The sequence below is a fragment of the Protopterus annectens genome, chromosome 4.part1 (assembly GCF_019279795.1).
Source record: "Protopterus annectens isolate FY-2018-M chromosome 4.part1, PAN1.0, whole genome shotgun sequence".
NCBI classification, from domain to species: Eukaryota; Metazoa; Chordata; order Ceratodontiformes; family Protopteridae; genus Protopterus; species Protopterus annectens.
This window is the reverse complement of record NC_056734.1, coordinates 748,064,949-748,084,672: the sequence shown is the minus strand read 5'-3', so window position 1 is coordinate 748,084,672 and position 19,724 is coordinate 748,064,949. Positions and strand designations below refer to the sequence as shown.

The window sequence follows — 19,724 nt, the reverse complement described above, 5'->3', positions numbered from 1 at the left end:
AAAATATTAAGATATCAAATATTAAAACATATTAAAATATTTGGCAGTTAGCCATGAATGGTACTTTAAGGCATTTTAAATCTGTCCATTTTTCTATCTACACACACACACACACACACACACACACACACACACACACACACACACACACACACACACACGCGCGGACACACACTCACACATACATATGTTTAGTATTTGTGTTTGGGTGAGGTGTTAGTAATTGAAGTGATCATTTTCAAATGAGGTTGGACTTGATTTTTCAGTTATGAAAGTGACTTTGCAGCTGGTTGACAGTGAATGATGGAAGAACAACTCTGCATTGTTTACATTATAGTCTATGACAGACAGAATGGATTGTGAATTCTGTATTATACATTTGTGCTTGACACTTGAACAATGAGGTTGAGAGGTACATTGTGGTTTTGTTTAGATCTATGATCTGTTCTTTGTAGAATTTGTACACAATCATCTTACAGCTGGGAGTATGAATATGCCTTTCCCCACTATGTGTGTTTTTGGAGTTATTAAATATACATATTATGGGTATGGGGGATGCACTGTGGCTTGCTCTACAAAAAAAAAAAAATAGGCATTAGTGCTTGTCTTGGTATTTTATTGTTATTTTTTTTTTTTGTTAAAAGGTTATCATTTACCAGAAGATGTTATTCTGAGTATTTGTCTTTATTCTATGTCAGACTTATGTGTATTCATTGTTTTCTGTTCTATTGCTTGTTGGTCACTGTTTTTAGCAGTTAATCACTCACATATAATCATACATAAATATGTAGAGAAAAATGCTAGAAAATAAGTAATAATCAGCCATGAATGAAGTTTTATAAGGCATACGATATAAAGCTTTATTTATATATATATATATATATGTGTGTGTGTGTGTGTATAGCAGCGCAGTGGTGCAGCAGTTAACATTTTCACTTCACAGCAAGAGGTTCTGTGGTTCAATTCTCGGCTAGGGTGCCTTCTGTGTGGAGTCTGCATGTCCTCCCTGCATTTGTGTGGTCCTCAGGGTACTCCGGTTTCCTCCCACATTCCAAAGACATGTGGGAGCATTTCTGCCTGGGCCTCCACTGAAAATAGGCTCTGTCCTAGTCAGAGTTTCTTGGTCAACAAATGTTAAATAAATAATAAAATTATATAGATAGAGGGATAGATAGATAGATAGATAGATAGATAGATAGATAGATAGATAGATAGATAGATAGATAGATAGATAGATAGATAGATAGATAGATAGATAGATGATAGATAGATATAGATATACGTGTCTATCTGTGTTGCATTCATTCCTTTGCAAATTCACTTGCATGACAGTATGAATTGTAGACACATCATTCGATTGACAGGTTTATCAAACAATTGTGTGGTTGTTTGTATGCTTTGTTATCAGAGCTTAGTGGGCTTTCTATTAGGTGTATGTGTGTGTGTGTGTGTGTGTGTGTGTGTGTGTGTGTGTGTGTGTGTGTGTGTGTGTGTGTGTGTGTGTGTGTGTGTGTGAGAGCCTGTCTTGTTTAGTGATAGTGTTATGGAAATATTTTCTTTATGGTATGGTTTATTACGAACCCTAACTCTGCCTCTGCACATAACCCTATCCCTACACCTTACCTTAAAAATTCCCTTTATGTAAGACTACCACTAATCAGACAAATTTCATGTTAGTAAAATCAAGCGGGTTTTGTGCAAAGATCACAAAATGAAACTGCTTTCTTTTTACAATCATTAATATGTTCAGTGTTGTGATTGTTCAGTAGTGTGAATGTTCACTATACAGCATCAAATGTCTTGCATTTGATATTGTGATGAATCTTATTACAACTTCATAGATAGATATAAATCAATTTGCATGTTCATGGTTATAATACAATGCTTGTGTCTCAGCTACTCACAAATCCTAGTCTTGTAGACAGGAACTCAAGCGTCTTACAACTTTCATGGGCTTTTACTCATGCTTGAATTTGACTGTGTGTTTAAATCAGGTGAAGTCACTGCTTGAACATGTAGCCGATTTTGAGCAAGGCAAGTGTATCATCCATTTGGAAGCAGTTGGAGGGGATTGGAGTTTACTTATAGGTTCATAGGTTCATAGGTTCATACTAGGCTATCTGCCCAAGGGCATTTATAAGCCTAGCCCATAGTTATGTGGCTTTCGCCACCCCTTTAGTTTGAATAAAAACTATGCCTATCATTTTTCTGTGCCTCTGTCAAGCAGTGACACTGAAGTAATCCCTGGGGTATATCTGCGATCTCCCATCCATTGGTCAAGATTCCTCTTGAACAAGGCCAGCGAGGTGCTCTGCCTCACATGTACCGGGATTTTGTTCCACAGCATAGGGAGTCTCTGGGTGATGAATCTGTCCCTCCAGCACGTTCTATTTATAACCGTGTCAAGGTTTAAGTCTCCCGCCCTTGTGGTTCTGAGGGATCTAGATTTTGAGGTGAAGCATATTCATCAAATCTGGGTTTGACATGGCCTTATATGTCAGGCACAGGTCACCTCTGAGCAAGCGGTATGAGACTGAATAAAGCTGGAGTTCTTCAGTCGGGCAGCATAAGACATATTTTTGAGACCCTTTATCCTTTTGGTGAGGAACTTTTGGGGCCTTTCAAGCTGCATCAGGTGTCTGGTCAGATACATTCGAACGGGCATTGTACTCAATCATAGGTCTAATGAGTGATGAGTACAGGGGACGATGACCTCCCTTGATCTAGATGTGAATCCCTTCATGATCAGGTGGGCGATATAGAAGGTTTTCCTAACTACTTTAGCAACATGAGTGTCAAACGAAAGACTACTGTCAACTTGGGTCCCCAGATCCTGATGACTTTTTCTGTGCTCAGTGGATTGTCACCTATATGGTAGCTAGGGGTAACCTTGTTTTTCCCGAAGGGTATGACTATGCATTTTTACGCGTTTAACTTCAGGCCATGGCTCTGACACCAGTTATACATTTCTGTTAGGCCCTTCTGGAGGATATCTGTGTCAGATGTGTTTTCGACTATGGCCCAGTTTGCAGTCATCTGCAAACTTTGTCAGCCATAACCCTCCTGTGTTTGCTTGTACTTCAGAAAAGTAGATGCGAACAAGAGTGGACCCAGGACTGAGCCCTGTGGGACACCACTTGTGACAGGCTTTGAGTCTGACATGGCTCCAGCAACTCTGACCCTGTGGGTTCTGTCGCTAGCCAGTTTGCAACCCATCTTGTGATGTATGGGTTTACATTCAAGCTGATGAGTTTTTCGATGATACCTGAGTGGGTATTGTGTCGAAGGCCTTTGCCAGGTCGAGGTAGGCTGTATGGACTGCCTTTCCTCATCAATGGCCTTGGTGACTGTCTCGAAAAAGTCAACCAAGTTTAAGAGGCAGGATCTGCCTTTGACAAAGCCAAACTGGGTTGGATCCAAAGTCTGCAAGTTCCCTATGTCTTTATTTATGAGTTCCATTATGATCCTCTCCATGGCTTTGCAGATAAGGCTTGTCAAGCTAATGGGGCGGTAATTTCCAGGGTCTGTGGAGGCACCGCCCTTATGAAGTGGGACCACAGTCGCCGCGCCACTCCTTGGCACGTATCCTGAGGTTAGGCTAAGATTAAACAGCTGTCCTAACTGTGGGTTTAATTCCTCGTTGAGTTCATGAAGCACACAGCCGGGGACACCATCAGGTCCCATGGATGCTGTGTTTTTTGCCTTAGTGAGGGCAGTTCTCACCTGGGCGTTGGAGATGTTTGGGGGGCTACAATCCTCTGGAATAGATATTTCTGCTTTTGGGGCGGGGCAGAAGTTTGCACTGAACCTGTCAGCCAGTATGTTAGCAATGTGTGTAGGTTCAGTAATTTTCATATCATTTTGAACTAATTCTGAGCATATCTGGGAGTTTCCTCCTGGGTTTCTAACATAGCTAAAGAAGGCCTTATGATTGTCTTTAGAGTCCTTGGCGATTTTTCTCTCAAAATTTGCCTTGGATGATTTTATGAGAGCTCTTAGTTTTTTACTTATAATGATCAAAGGTGTCTTACCTTTCAAGGATTTTGCTCTATCTTGTAGTAACTTCCTCCTTTGTTGTAGAGCTTGTTTATGGCTGGGGTCCACCAGACTGGACGCTTGCCTTTGGTACAGAGAGTTTTAGTTTTGTTTGGGATTGCCTGATCCATGTAGTCCTGTAGGTGCTGGTAGAAGGCATTTGTAAGTGATTCAGCGGTTTGAGTAATGTTTACCACTGGCTCAGGGCCTTTAAACGACACCACACTAGTTTTAGAAGTGTGAAATCGGCTTTTGAGAAGTTTTTCACTGTGGTCTTTTTGTTTCAGGTGGGGCGGGATGAGGACCTCCAGCGAGATTAGTTTATGATCTGATCTCACCAGTGAGGGGTATACTTCCGGTGTTGAACATTTTGATCCCATGTTCGTGATGATGAGATCAAGTATGTTTTCACCTCTTGTGGGGATGGTGACTAGTTGTTCCATGGCATTTGAGTTTATGAACTCCAGGAATCTTTGGGTTAGAGTGTTCGGGCTTGAGTAGTGTTCCCAGTCTATATTAGGGTAATTGAAGTCACCTAGTATGATGGTGTTTGGTGATACATTTATCCCCTCTAGTGTTTTCAGGAAGGCCATGTGAGGCTCCTGAGTTTGTGAGGTGGCCTGTAACATGCTACAATTTGCAGAGCAGTCTTGCCTATGGTTAATTGCACCTGGATGGTCTCCGATGCATCGTGCGTTGCCACCAACCTTGAGGTGTGGGTGTCCTTTATGAATATGGACACCCCTCCTTTCTTGGTGTTGTCCGGATTTTGGGGCGGAACGATGATATGAGGTGAAACCTGTTAGTGCTGGGGTGCTCTCAGGAGCCTTGAACCAGGTTTCTGTCACAGCACAGACATCGATGTTCTCCATATTGAGAAGGGCCTCGAAAGTGCGTGCATCTTGAGATTGAGACTTCTGGCATTGAGCAGCATTACCCTTAGTTTTTTCCTTTTGGTGTTCTAGGGTGGTAGGTTTAGAATTTGAGCCTTGCCTAAAAAGGCACTATGGGGGTGGCAAGAGCCTTTGCCAATATCCGAAGCCCAGGGTGACAGGTGCAAGCCGTCCCTTGCAGCAGCGTGGCTTGTCCAGCATGTCATCCCAGGCAGACAGACATTGGATCCCTTTTGAATGACACCAGAATTTAAGCCAATTATTAAAGCTGATCATCTTATCACTGTATTGTGGCATCATTCTAGGTGAAGGTAAGATACTGCTCAAGGTCAGGGTCATACCTGCCTGGGCTACATAATCAGAGAGCTCCTCGGCGTCCCTTTTATGTAGTCCAAGGAGGTACGTCTCAGGTCGTTGACACCAGCGTGGACAATGACTGAGTACTGTACCTGCACTGTTGAGAGACCTGAGTGCTTGCGTTATGTGGCGGATTCTAGCGCCCGACAGGCAGCTTACTGTGACCTTCTCCTTACTCAGTCTGGTGAGCGGACGTCAGTGTGTCTGACTATGGAATCACCAATGACAAGTGTGTCTGGCATTTTGTTTGGCCTTAAGGGCTGTGACTGTTTGACACTCTGACTGTGTGGTCTATGTGTTGCATGTGTTGGGTCGTGAGGTGGTAGTTGTTTGGGTGTCTGCTTTGGTGGCCTCTGCTGTTTTGGTAAATTTTTGACCAGAGCCTCCAAGTATGTCTTTGTGTGAGTATGTGTATGATTTGAAGTTGTGATGGTACCATGTGTGACTGGGTATGTATTGTGTGTGGTTGCCTTCTCCTCCTGTCTGGTCTTGCCAGTCCTATGTTGAGAGAGCTCAGCCTCCAGTTTGGCCGTATAGTTGCATCTCATGTATTTGTGTTTTGTGGGGGGGGGTTTGGTTGGGGGAAAAAAAGGAGGGGGGAATTGTCCCCAAAAAATGTTAAAAAAAAAAATGGGAAAGGGGGGGGGGAAAAATTTTTGGGGAAACAATTGCCTTTTAATAAAAAAATTTTTTCCCCCAAAAAAGGTTTTCACCAAGGGTTTTTTAGGGGGTGGGGAGGAAGGAAAAAACCTGACCTCTTTGAGGGGATTTTCGATAGCCAGGAATACAGCTTTCACTACATACAGAATGTGGTACCTAATTTGGTAAGTGAATAAACAAAATGTTAGAAAATATTAAGATATCAAATATTAAAACATATTAAAATATTTGGCAGTTAGCCATGAATGGTACTTTAAGGCATTTAAATCTGTCCATTTTTCTATCTACACACACACACACACACACACACACACACACACACACACACACACACACACACACACACGCACACACACACACACACACACACACACACACACACACACACACACACACACACACTCACACACACACTCACACACACACACACACACACACACACACACACACACACACACACACACACACACACACACTCACACTTATACATATGTTTAGTATTTGTGTTTGGGTGAGGTGTTAATAATTGAAGTGATCATTTTCAAATGAGGTTGGACTTGATTTTTCAGTTATGAAAGTGACTTCGCAGCTGGTTGACAGTGAATGATGGAAGAACAACTCTGCATTGTTTACATTATAGTCTATGACAGACAGAATGGATTGTGAATTCTGTATTATACATTTGTGCTTGACACTTGAACAATGAGGTTGAGAGGTACATTGTGGTTCTGTTTAGATCTACGATCTGTTCTTTGTAGAATTTGTACACAATCATCTTACAGCTGGGAGTATGAATATGCCTTTCCCCACTGTGTGTGTTTTTGGAGTTGTTATATATACATATTATGGGTATGGGGGATGCACTGTGGCTTGCTCTACAAAAAAAAATAGGTATTAGTGCTTGTCTTGGTATTTTATTGTTATTTTTTTTTTTTTTGTTAAAAGGTTATCATTTACCAGAAGATGTTATTCTGAGTATTTGTCTTTATTCTATGTCAGACTTATGTGTATTCATTGCTTTCTGTTCTATTGCTTGTTGGTCACTGTTTTTAGCAGTTAATCACTCACATATAATCATATATAAATATGTAGAGAAAAATGCTAGAAAATAAGTGGTAATCAGCCATGAATGAAGTTCTATAAGGCATACAAATATAAAGTTTGATTTATATATATATATATATATATATATATATATATATATATATATATATATATATATATATATGTATAGCAGCGCAGTGGTGCAGCAGTTAACATTTTCACTTCACTGCAAGAGGTTCTGTGGTTCAATTCTCGGCTAGAGTGCCTTCTTTATGGAGTCTGCATGTCATCCCTGCATTTGTGTGGTCCTCAGGGTACTCCGGTTTCCTCCCACATTCCAAAGACATGTGGGAGCATTTCTGCCTGGGCCTCCACTGAAAATAGGCTCTGTCCTAGTCAGAGTTTCTTGGTCAACAAATGTTAAATAAATAATAAAATTATATAGATAGAGAGATAGATTGATAGATAGATAGATAGATAGATAGATAGATAGATAGATAGATAGATAGATAGACAGATAGATAGACAGACAGATAGATAGATAGATAGATAGATAGATAGATAGATAGATAGATAGATAGATAGATAGATAGATAGATAGATATAGATATGTGTGTCTATCTGTGTTGCATTCATTCCTTTGCAAATTCACTTGCATGACAGTATGAATTGTAGACTCATTATTCGATTGACAGGTTTATCAAACAATTGTGTGGTTCTTTGTATGCTTTGTTATCAGAGCTTAGTGGGCTTTCTATTAGGTGTATGTGTCTGTGTGTGAGTGAGTGAGTGTGTGTGTGTGTGTGTGTGTGTGTGTGTGTGTGTGTGTGTGTGTGTGTGTGTGTGTGTGTGCCTGTTGGGGCAAGGCAAGTGTGTGTGTGTGTGTGTGTGTGTGTGTGTGTGTGTGTGTGTGTGTGTGCGTGTGTGGAAGAGCCTGTCTTGTTTAGTGATAGTGTTATGGAAATATTTTCTTTATGGTATGGTTTATTACGAACCCTAACTCTGCCTCTGCACTTAACCCTATCCCCTACACCTTACCTTAAAAATTCCCTTTCTGTAAGACTACCACTAATCAGACAAATTTCATGTTAGTAAAATCAAGGGGGTTTTGTGCAAAGATCACAAAATGAAACTGCTTTCTTTTTACAATCATTAATATGTTCAGTGATTGTTCAGTAGTGTGAATGTTCACTATACAGCATCAAATGTCTTGCATTTGATATTGTGATGAATCTTATTACAACTTCATAGATAGATATAAATCAATTTGCATGTTCATGGTTATAATACAATGCTTGTGTCTCAGCTACTCACAAATCCTGGTCTTGTAGACAGGAACTCAAGCGTCTTACAACTTTCATGGGCTTTTACTCATGCTTGAATTTGACTGTGTGTTTAAATCAGTTGAAGTCACTGCTTGAACATGTAGCCGATTTTGAGCAAGGCAAGTGCATCATCCATTTGGAGGCAGTTGGAGGGGATTGGAGTTTACTTGATACATTTAAAGAGAGAGTTCTATTTAGGGTTAGGGAGCAAGAAAAGATTTTAGGTTTTTAGGGAAGCAGAGATATTTTAAGGTTAGGAACCAAGTGTTGAATTTAGATATAAAAATCAACTGGGGAATTTAGGGATAGGGAGTTATCACAGGAATTAAGGTTTAGAGAGCAATCAGGAAAATTAAGGTTGGAAAGTGATTAGGAGTTTAAGATTAGGGACAAATTCAGCCTTTAGATTTATGGACAGAGAAGGGAGCTTAGGGTTAGGGTTTGAAACAGAGCCATAGCTAACTTGTGTAGAGATCAGTGCAATTCTTCAGTTTAGCACCCAGCAACTCTAGGTACCACACATAAGGGCTTGATGGCAAATACAGTACTAGCATTCATTTCTGATCAGAGGTTCGATATTCCAGGAGATCAAATGAAGGAGATCTATCTATCTATCTATATATATATATATATATATATATATATATATATATATATATATATATATATATATATTTATATATGTAGATATATATATATATATATATATATATATATATATATATATATATATATATATAGATATATATATATATATATATATATATATATATACAGATAGAGATGGTGATATATGAATGTATCATGAAAGGTAGAAAACTCAAAAGAGAGAGAATCATAAATGGTGGAGCAAAACAGAAAAAAAATCACAAAACACTGGATGACTCATTAGAGTGAGTCACATAACATTGAATACCTCTCTCTAACTAAAAAAAAGTCCTGTATCAGTAAACCATAGCTAGAAAATGGAGATCAAATGTCATCTTGGTACTGTTACTGTTAGGGAAATTGTTTTTAGCTACATAATGTGTAAGGTTAGCAGGGGTAGGATTAGGGTCATGATTAGGATTAGCACACGAGTAAGATGTCATAGCCCCCCTTCCCACCTTAATCATGTGTGATAGCCCTAACCATAACCCTAACCCTACCACTGCCCCTACCCCTAATGATACACATTTCATTACTAACCCCCCTTTACCTGAAAGTACCACTACATAAGACAAAACAATACAGAATGCAAACAATGTAAAACACCCACAACACTGACTCTATCCCATTACCTAACTTTTACTCTAACCCTAACATGCACAAATACTTCAACAACTGCTATAACAAAGTCTTACACATCTTCACAACCACCAGTTTTTCATTCAAACATTAATTTTCCTGCAGACTCTTGCTTATCTACACTATATAAAACTAAATACAATCATGGGATTCACTCAAATAAGCATTCACTCATTTATGCATTCACTCTTTTTTTTACACCTGCAAAAATCTTTCTACCAAATGTCATTTTACCTTTTGACTTGCACTCATATATAAAGTATATAAGAATGTATATTAGGAGAGACAGACACACACACACACACACACACACACACACACACACACACACACACACACATACACACACAATTTAAATCTTACACTTATCTGAAAATAACAGTGACTCAGTTTTCTACACAGACACAAAGATCTGCAACTGCTAATATATAAGTCTGGTAAGCAGCATACTACCATAAACATTCGTAGAAGGTAAACAGCTAGCAAACGTCAAGTACAAACTGGCCACATCTACTAAAGACAATCATAAGCCTTCTTCACATATGGCCACAATCTCAAAGGAAGCACTCAGATCTGCTCAGAACTGGTGGTCAAGGGCACCACATTCACAAATGCCATAGATATAGCCAATCTACTCGCAGAATAAATCAGGACTTCCCCAGCACTTGCCCCCCCCCCCTCCCCTTATCTCCAAGGAGCAAATCATCACTGCCTTCTCAAAGGCAAAAAATGCAGCCTCCATGGGACCCGATAACATCCCAGGCTGCATCCTTCATGAACTCAGGCATGAACATGTAGCACCATTAAGCACCCTATTCAACCAAAGAATGAGTACTGATTTCATCCCTGCCGAGTGGAGGACAGCCACTGTCATCCCTTTGCACATAGGTGGAGCATCCACCGATCCAGGAAATTATAGACCCACCAGCCTAACTAGCCTGATCTGCAAGGCCATGGAGTGGATTGTTATGGACCTCATTAACAAGGGCATTGGCAACCTCCAAACACTTGATCCCATACAGTTTGGTTTCATCAAGGGGAGGTAATGCCTGTTAAATCTGGTCGACATCTTTGAGGCAGTCACCAAAGCCATGGATGAGGGGAAGACAGTGCACACTGCCTACCTTGATCTGGCCAAAGCCTTCGATAGAATTCCTCACTCAGGTATAATAGATAAACTCTATCAACTTGGCATCAATCTGTATATTACCAGATGGGTAACAAACTGATTCACTCATAGAACCCACCTAATCAATATAAGGGAATCCACCTCAAGCAGTAGCCCCATAATGAGCGGTGTATCCCAGGGATCAGTCTTGGGGCCTCTGTTGTTTGGGATATACTTTTCTGAGGTGTAGGCCAAAACCAGTGGACTATGGCTGACTGAGTTTGCAGATGACTGTAAGCTGGGCACTGTCATCAATTTCCCTAGTGATGTGGATATCCTCCAAGAGAGTCTCACCCAAACAAATGATTGGTGCCAGAAACATGGCCTCAAACTAAATGCCAAAAAAATGCATCATCATCCCCTTTGGGGAGTGTGACATCCTCACAAATTATCACATTAATAGCAAGGTCCTAAGCACACAATCAGTCGTGAGGGACTTGGGCACCCAGATTGATAGCAAACTGACATTTGACCACCATATTGCCTCAGTTGTATGGAAAGCTTTCTACATTGCCTACCTCATTAGTAAGGGGTATCTCATTCAGGAACAAGGAGGTCATAACATCCTTGTATTATTCCCTTATAAGACACATTATTGAGCGCAATGCCTCTTTCGGCATGTACCTCACAAAGCACATGCAGCAGTTGGAGAAACCGCAGAGGTTCCTCACCAGGGGAATCCAGGGCCTCAAACATCTACCCTACACAGAAAGGCTAAAGGCCCTGTCCCTCTAGTCATTCTTATACAGACTCTTCAGACGTGACCTCTGTCTGCCATACAAAACAATCTCAATACCCGCCTTGATGAGAATACTGCACATCCGAAAGTCAAGCTCCACACACGTAACCTGCATGCATGACCTCAACCTGGTCTGTGACATCAATAGGACTTGTTGGCATTACAGCTTTGTGTCCCAGAGACTCTCCCTTCTGTGGAAGAGACTCCCTCTCCACGTCAAGCAGTGTACTTCAAAAAGTGCAACCTGGATAGCTGGATGGGAAACAGAAAATACACCCCTGGGATTCCAACTGTGTCCTTGTTGGACAGGGCCATCGGGTGCTGAATTGACAGAACATGGGCTAAATTCTTGACTAGGCTTGGAAGGGCCTCAGGGCCAATAGCCTAGTAACTTCCTATATTCCTATGATCCTGTGAAATGCTAGCGTAGATTGCCAGTATTCTCACACACACTGATGATTTTGACATATATTGATAATGGTTTAGAATCAAAATAGTCGAGGTGGCTTACCTTGACAGTGCGAAGGATGAACACAGAGTGGCAGAGAGGCAAAACTGCAAACACAATTTCTGTCAACTTTGAAATGCCAATACGGAGACTGTGTTCATAGTTTGGAGTGTTGGTATTTTGAAGTGCATCACACTACAATTGGGATCTGGAAAATTACCCTTTTCCTCACTGTAGTGTGATCTTGGAGTTAGAATATATAAGTAGCAGGGGGTGTGGAGGGTGCAGGGGGGCTTGTCCTCCCTGCAAAATGGTAAAAAATTTTCTACCTCATAGTGGATGTTTTTTCTGATGGTGAGTGGTCGAATGTCAATTCTTTCCTCTGAAAGAATCAACATTCTAAGCAATCAGCGTGATGCTGTTTCATTGTTCTGGGTCATGGATGTAAATAGTCGAGGAAAGTAACCTCAGCATTTTGATAGTAAACCATTGATAATACACATATACTGTATATATATATATGTGTGTATATATATATATATATATATATATATATATATATATATATATATATATATATATATATAATTTTTTTTTTCTATCAAATATAGTTAGTGTACTGAATTACGTGTATATCATTCCTAACAATGAAAAAGCTGGTAAATCATGTAAGTTAAGATGGAAGATTTTTTTGATGTCATTGCATCATTTCCTTCCAAAATGTTTCATATTTCCTATAACATCACAGTCATACTAAGAAATACATACTGTATAACAGCTAATGTGGTTAACTTCCTTTTATGTAGTCTTTCTCGGAGTCCATTAATATAAGATAGTATTCACAAACAAATGCTTTGCTGCTTTGTATAATAAAATTTCAAGGTTCTAGTAGTTCAAAGTGGCCTGTACCTGGCTTGATAAGAATCAACACTCACATAGCAACAGTAATTAATGAAGCTGTGGGCATAGAAAATTAGGGGAGCCATGGAATGGGTATAAATGGCATTCATCAGGTCTGGTACAGGGGACACATAATCAAAGTGCATGCGAATGGAAAGTCCAGTGTTACAGAAAGCACACCCAAGCATGCATGCAACTGGAGTGTTCCCTGTCAAAGAAGGCATGTAAGAACATGCAGGAGACTGAAGTGTTCAATGTCCAGAAAACATGTCAGAGCATGTATGTGACTGGCATGTTCAATGTCACAAAAAGCATACTCGAGTGCATATAACCAAAGTGTTCATATTACAGAATGCATGCCTGAGTGTGCATGTGTCTGGAGTGTTCAGTGTCACAGAAAACATGCCTAAGTAAGCAATGAAGCTATTTAAGAGCATGTAAAAAAGAGTCTCATAGCTGCAGACAGATCAAGGAGTCAAGCATAGTAAAGTACCAACTCAATTTATCATATTAATGTGGGGGAATGGGAGGATAGGAATGTAGGGGAAAAGCAACCTGAGGAAAAACAGACAGTTAAACTTAAGTGATAATTTCAGAAGGGAAGAAAGGCACTCTTTTGGTGGAAAAAGCCCTCAATTTTCATTCAAAATGAGGAGGTTAGATTAGGAAGGCAATGAGGAAAAGTTGAGAGAGGAAAAGAAAAAGAAGGGAAGGTTGTAGGGGTATGCAAACAAACATAAAATGCAGTCAAAGACAGAGATGGATGTTCTGATGACATGGGCTAGTTCCAGCATAGCCAGCCGAAGTTCTGTAAATATATAAAACTGATCTATACAAGGTGCTTGTGTTACAAATGTATTAGAACTGTATGGCATTTGAATATGAAATTGATTTGCACAAATGCTTCTGTTACAAATCTATTAGACCTGTATGGCATTTGAAGATCAGAATGCATTTGTAAAGTTACTAGTGCTGAAAGATGTGTCAACAGTGGATCTTGCTGGACAAAAAGGAAATATACATGCAGGTAGTAACTGATTAAATGTATATACTGTAGCCAAGGATGCTGGAAGAGCAGAGGTTAACCAGCTAGCTTACTTTCAGAAAAATAAGGGAAATGTAAATGAGCTGTTAAACCATTAAAATGGCATCCCACAATGATGAATAGGATTGAAGGCAGCAGGTCTGGAAGAAGCCATTGTTTAATAGTCTCTGTAAAGAAGAGGGGAAGTACTATAATTTTTTCATGGCTTGAGGGCACTGACATAAACATTTAGATGTGTATTGTAGCAAGTCTCTGCTAAATTCCTGTCTCAGCTTCAATGGGGGAAGTTTGGGAACTAGAGACAAATGACCAGATGTGATGTCATCTGGTAATCAGCCTAGAGATGATATTTTATATGAGAGATTGATCAGTGCTCAGTATTCTGTAATCTGCCTTGGGCCTGACAGCAAGAACATTCACCACATCATCTGTCTTGCTCTATTAAGTAAGTCGGGAATAGTAATGCTACTAGATTAAATCAGGAAAATATAGTGAAACTTAGGTTATATATTGTTTTTCTTTATTTGCCTCAGTCTGTCCATTAATGTTATTTTCAATATTTCCTGTGATTTGAATTCTGGTTTATTGTAAATATATATTCCATAGCTTCATGCTGTTTTATTATTTATTATTAAATATATTTAAATCTTTTATTGTGGCTGGTCCTTTTAGAAAGTATTTAACCTTTGAGAGTGCTTATATTTATTTGGAGACACTGTGTGGGCCACTCCTGAAGGCCTAGCTGTCTTGGTCAATTACTGACATTCATATTAGTATTAATATTACACAGTATAATTGGACAATATTTGTTAAGACCCTTAGAGTAGCTAATTGTGGAGTGTCTGGTGACAGTGATAACTACCTTATACTTTTGGCAGAAGGGGACACAGCATGTAACTCTGTGCCAGCCTTTCCCAGGTGTGTGTGTGTGTGTGTGTGTGTGTGTGTGTGTGAGTGTGTGTGTGTGTGTATGTGAAAAATCAAATCTCACAGTGTATGTGTGTCAGCTTGGAGCGGGGACACCAAACACTGGTTTCACAAAGGGGGTGCTGGAGGACTTGGTTTGGACACTCGGCTGAGGACCTAACCCTGCAGCTTTACCAATGGGAAGCCTTACTAGGGACCTGAGGAGAGACAGATATAGAGAACTCTATATGCAGGGCTGAATGTGTTGCCTGTGTGCTCTTAAGGGAAATTGTGCTTGATGCAGAAAGGTCTGCATCTGAAAATACTGAGTGTATCCATTTGTATTTCAAGTGAATGTCCCTCTCCAGTGTCAGTGGTGAGGACTCAGGCTCCTTGCTTACTGGCCCAGAGAGGGGTTGTCACAGATGATATTGGCACAAAAAGTGAGAGCAACAGTGGATGGACACATACTGACAGTGGGTGGACACTTGGTTGTCGGAGTATTGAATAACAAATAAGGTATTTATGAGAGAAAAATACAGGGATGAGGATCAGTGCAAGCTGCATGACAGGTGTCTTAACAGCCTAGAAGCCCAACCACACAGATGTCAGTCACCTTATTTCCTGACTTCATGTGCAGGCCTTGCCTCTGGTGAATATATAATGAATGATCATAACAAAAATTATAGGCCAAAACACAGTGACCATTCGCCATAGCAACAGCACACCAGAGCAACACACAGTACATTGAAACAGAAAAGAAATGTCCTTTTTCAGTGTATAACCCTAATACATAATCAGCTCAAATGTGTGTGAATACTGATAGTGTTCTAGAAAGTGCATATTGTAAGGTAAGTTGCACATTAGGGTAAGGGACAGATACAGGGTAAGGATTAGCACACATTGTAAGCAATGTGTGCTAATCCTAACACTAACTCTGTCCCTGCCAGTAACCCTAAAATGCAACTTACCTTAAAAAAGCCATTTCTGTAACACTGTCACTATAAAAGAGAGCGTGGCCACTAACCATGCAAATCCACACAGACACACGACATATAACCCCTGACACTCATACTCCCTCACACATTGAGTCCATCACCTTAACTAACTCTTACCGTAATCTAAAAACAGCCATTCTCATGCACACCGTAAATCTATGTCCTTACCTAACCCTTGCCCTAACCATAAAACATAAACACCTGCACTCATACTCCCTGCCCCACCACTTATCCTTCTCGACCAATAGGAACTTGCCCAAGTACACAATGTCTTTCATTTACTTCTTAAAGCTGCTTATTTGCTTTACACAAATGAATGAACCAAATATATATATATATATATATATATATATATATATATATATATATATATATATATATATATATATATATATATATATATATATATGTGTGTATATATATATAAAACTTATGAGTGGTAATATTCCTTGCTTTATTCTGAATTGTGAAATGTTGAAACTTTACCATGTTGAACTCAAAATACATACAAATAGCATATCTGTACTACATATATATACTTTGCCAGTACATAGCCAGTCAGCAAACAATATCACTTCACTGTTAGTGAAACTAGGAAATTAATGCTAATATGGATCCTGCAGTCTGGGGGGGGGGGTGTTACTGTGGCATCTCCAGTTCTCTACACATGTATAAGAGTAGGCAATTTGATTTAAAAAAAAATTACCAGTACAGCATTTTGTCATTTCAAGCAGACAGATACAGTTATAACTGAAGATATACATATAGATATATACAGATATGTATAAATATCCAGAGCTGGTTATAAGTAATAATATACCTTTCTTTGAGTTCTGAACTAGCTAAATCATTCACAACTATATCCCACTGATCTGGTAGAATGACAAATGTTCAGGAGCATGTCTCCTTAAATTGAACTCAAAGTCAAATAATATGAGTAGCAAAGAGGATAGATTTGAGTAATAAGACTAAAATCTCCATTTAACAGTCATGTGTTCTAGATCCCACAATATAAGAAAATGACCAGGCTATAAACTCCTTGGAGAATTACAGCATAAAAGAAAGCAGCATATAGGAAAACATGGATAAGAATATATATGCATATAAATTGTATAATAGTAGCAGTAAAATTACATTTCAGACCTACGTTCTACTAACCTGCTGAATAACACTGAATACTCTGAGAATAGTACAGAAAAAGACTGTGTAGATGTCTGCCATTATACATTAATGTGTTATCATAACAGATATGTGTAAATGGGGTGGGCTATACTTGGTCTTCCAGTTAAACCATTTCCAGGATCTCACCCTGTACTACAGTGTAGAATCACTGACTCAGTTAGTAGACATGCATGGTGAATAGCCCCAAAAGGCAGTTGTTTTGCTCTGTATTTATTTCATTTTAATTTGTTTACTGGAGTAGAACAGTGATCACAGTGGACTGATTTCCTATTCAACCTTTCACACATTTAGAAATGATTCCTTTATTTTCATTTATATCACCACTTTAAACAATTGAAACAATACTACTGCCATTACGTGGATTGCCAAGTATTTGGAAACATTTGCAGTGTTTCCAATTGACACAAACGTTCAGGTAAAGATGCAAAGTTATGGCAAGTGAATTGCAATGTGTTTTACAAATTCAGTAAGTGTTGCTTGTAGCAATGGCCAGCAGATGGTGAAAAAGACCACATAATGCATTCTTTGTTTAGTTAAGTCATACAGGTATTTTTGCAAACAGCATGTTGAAAAGCACCAACTGATTTTATGTGCTTAGATTGTTAGAGATTAGTTTGAGAACAGCACAGGCTAAACATTTAAATTCAACAGCTAGAGCATGCAATATATAGATCCCTATGGCACATAAGAATATGTAGAACATCAGGAATTAATACTCAAACAGCAGGAATTAAACAGCAGTTTATGTTGGAATTATTGTAGCTAAAGACAAAATAATCAGGGTAGAGGGTAGAATATTTAACTAAAGAAAGTTTGCTTTATGTACCTTGATATTACAGAAGCACTAATCTGCTTGCATACACCTTGGGTGATGTGGAAATAACTTTCCTTTTGACCCTTTGTTATTTTATCTTCTGCTTGAGTGGCTGAGATGGAAGGGATATTATCAATATTCATTTAAGGATGAGGGCTGACACTCAAGACAATTACTGCTTTGGAAATTAAACCTGGCTAGCCTGAAGACAGTGGGTGCCTACACTATGGCAGTCTTTTAAATGTTACAAACAAATGCCTGTAGCTAAACCTAAACCAGGACTCAGGCATTCATTGCTTTATTTATAAGTTTCTAAAGCAAGTGACAAATAAAGATAATACTGGAAGCATTTAACATCAGAGGTTAGAAAAGCAACATAACAAATGTCGTAACTTTCATACTTACTGATTAAGGGAATGAAGGTCACTTTAAATAACAAAGAAATCTCATTATTTCATCAAGGAAGACATTAGGCGAGCAAGGGAAAGCTCCAGAACAAGGAGAAGGAATTAAGATTGAGGCAATCTTTTCTTCACAGAAACCCCAGGGCAGTGAGAAGTAATGAACTAGCATTATCTCCCATTATCGAGCGTAGCTGAATCATTTCATAAAGCTGGTGATACGATGTACCATACCAGTAACTGGACATAATAAGCAACACTTTAGAGACATGTGCCCCAGGCAATGTCCTATGTAGATACAGTGCCAGCAAACATTGTAAGTACCAAGCTGGAGTAGTTTGTCCAGGCCATTTTTTTATTGGTTTTGTTTAGATAACTAGGTTTTCCTATGCAGTTTTAGGCTATGGCAAGTTTTGTGTGGAATTTGTATGTTCTTACTATGTCTCTGTGAGTTTCCTGTGGAGTTTCTGGTTTCATGGCTCATCGCAAAGACATGCAGATTGATGAATTGGTGAGGGTCTTAAATACGTAGAGATGTGTGTGTGTGTGTGTGCGTGTGCGTGTGTGCGTGTGTGCGTGTGTGCGTGTGTGTGTGTGTGTGTGTGTGTGTGTGTGTCTGTGTGTGTCTGTGTGTGTGTGTGTGTGTGTGTGTGTGTGTGTGTGTGTGTGTGTGTGTGCATTCTCATGCGTGTGCATCCTGTGAACGACTGGCATCCCATGAAGAACTGCTTTGACTGACACCAGGTGAGTGCTGGGATAGACTTCAGGTCCTCTCTGCAGTACTCCTAAACAGGATAAAATGGACATTAAAAATGTATGAATGAATGTGCCATATAAATAAATAAATACATAAAAGTGGATACATCAGAAGTGTTTGGGAAAAATTTGGCAGACTTGGTCAATACATTTTCACTTGCTTTCCATTTGTGTATCTTTATGTTTTTCTGCTACTAGGTCTGTGCATTGATGAGTGTTTTTGCAAGCTCATTCCAGACACTACGAAACTGCAACTGGTGTGGTGTTGTTTGTAAAAGAAGCTATCAAATCTTAACTATCACTGCGATCTATTGAGCCTCATCCTTTTCTATGCTGCTTTCTGAGCAGCAGGAGACACTTGTTTTCTTTTTCTTTCTTTCTTTCTTTCTTTCTTTCTTAGCTGTATGATTTGTGCATATAAAGCAGCCAGTATCAGATGCCAAGACTATAAATCAAGCTTACAGGACTACAGCTTCATCTCATAAATGCAGTACTAAATTCTAAAATTTGGCTGCTGTTTCCCACAATGAAACAGATGAAATTCTCTCTCTCATAAAATGAAAAACCAGACCCCTCACCAAACACATATTTTATATCTAAAAGTGCTTTATGGTGAAGTTTGTTTTCTTGGATACACACGCCCACACACACACACACACACACACACACACACACACACACACACACACACACACACACACACACACATGTACATATCTATATCTTATAAATCTATATCTACATCTACATCTAAATCTTCATCTAT

The 19,724-nt window shown here is 39.3% G+C and overlaps 1 protein-coding gene across 1 annotated transcript in view; it reads right to left on the bottom strand.

Annotated features, from left to right (window-relative positions):
* LOC122801291 (extracellular calcium-sensing receptor-like) overlaps nucleotides 1–19,724 on the bottom strand; it is a 186,830-nt gene that overhangs the window by 17,301 nt on the left and 149,805 nt on the right. The window lies entirely within an intron of this gene.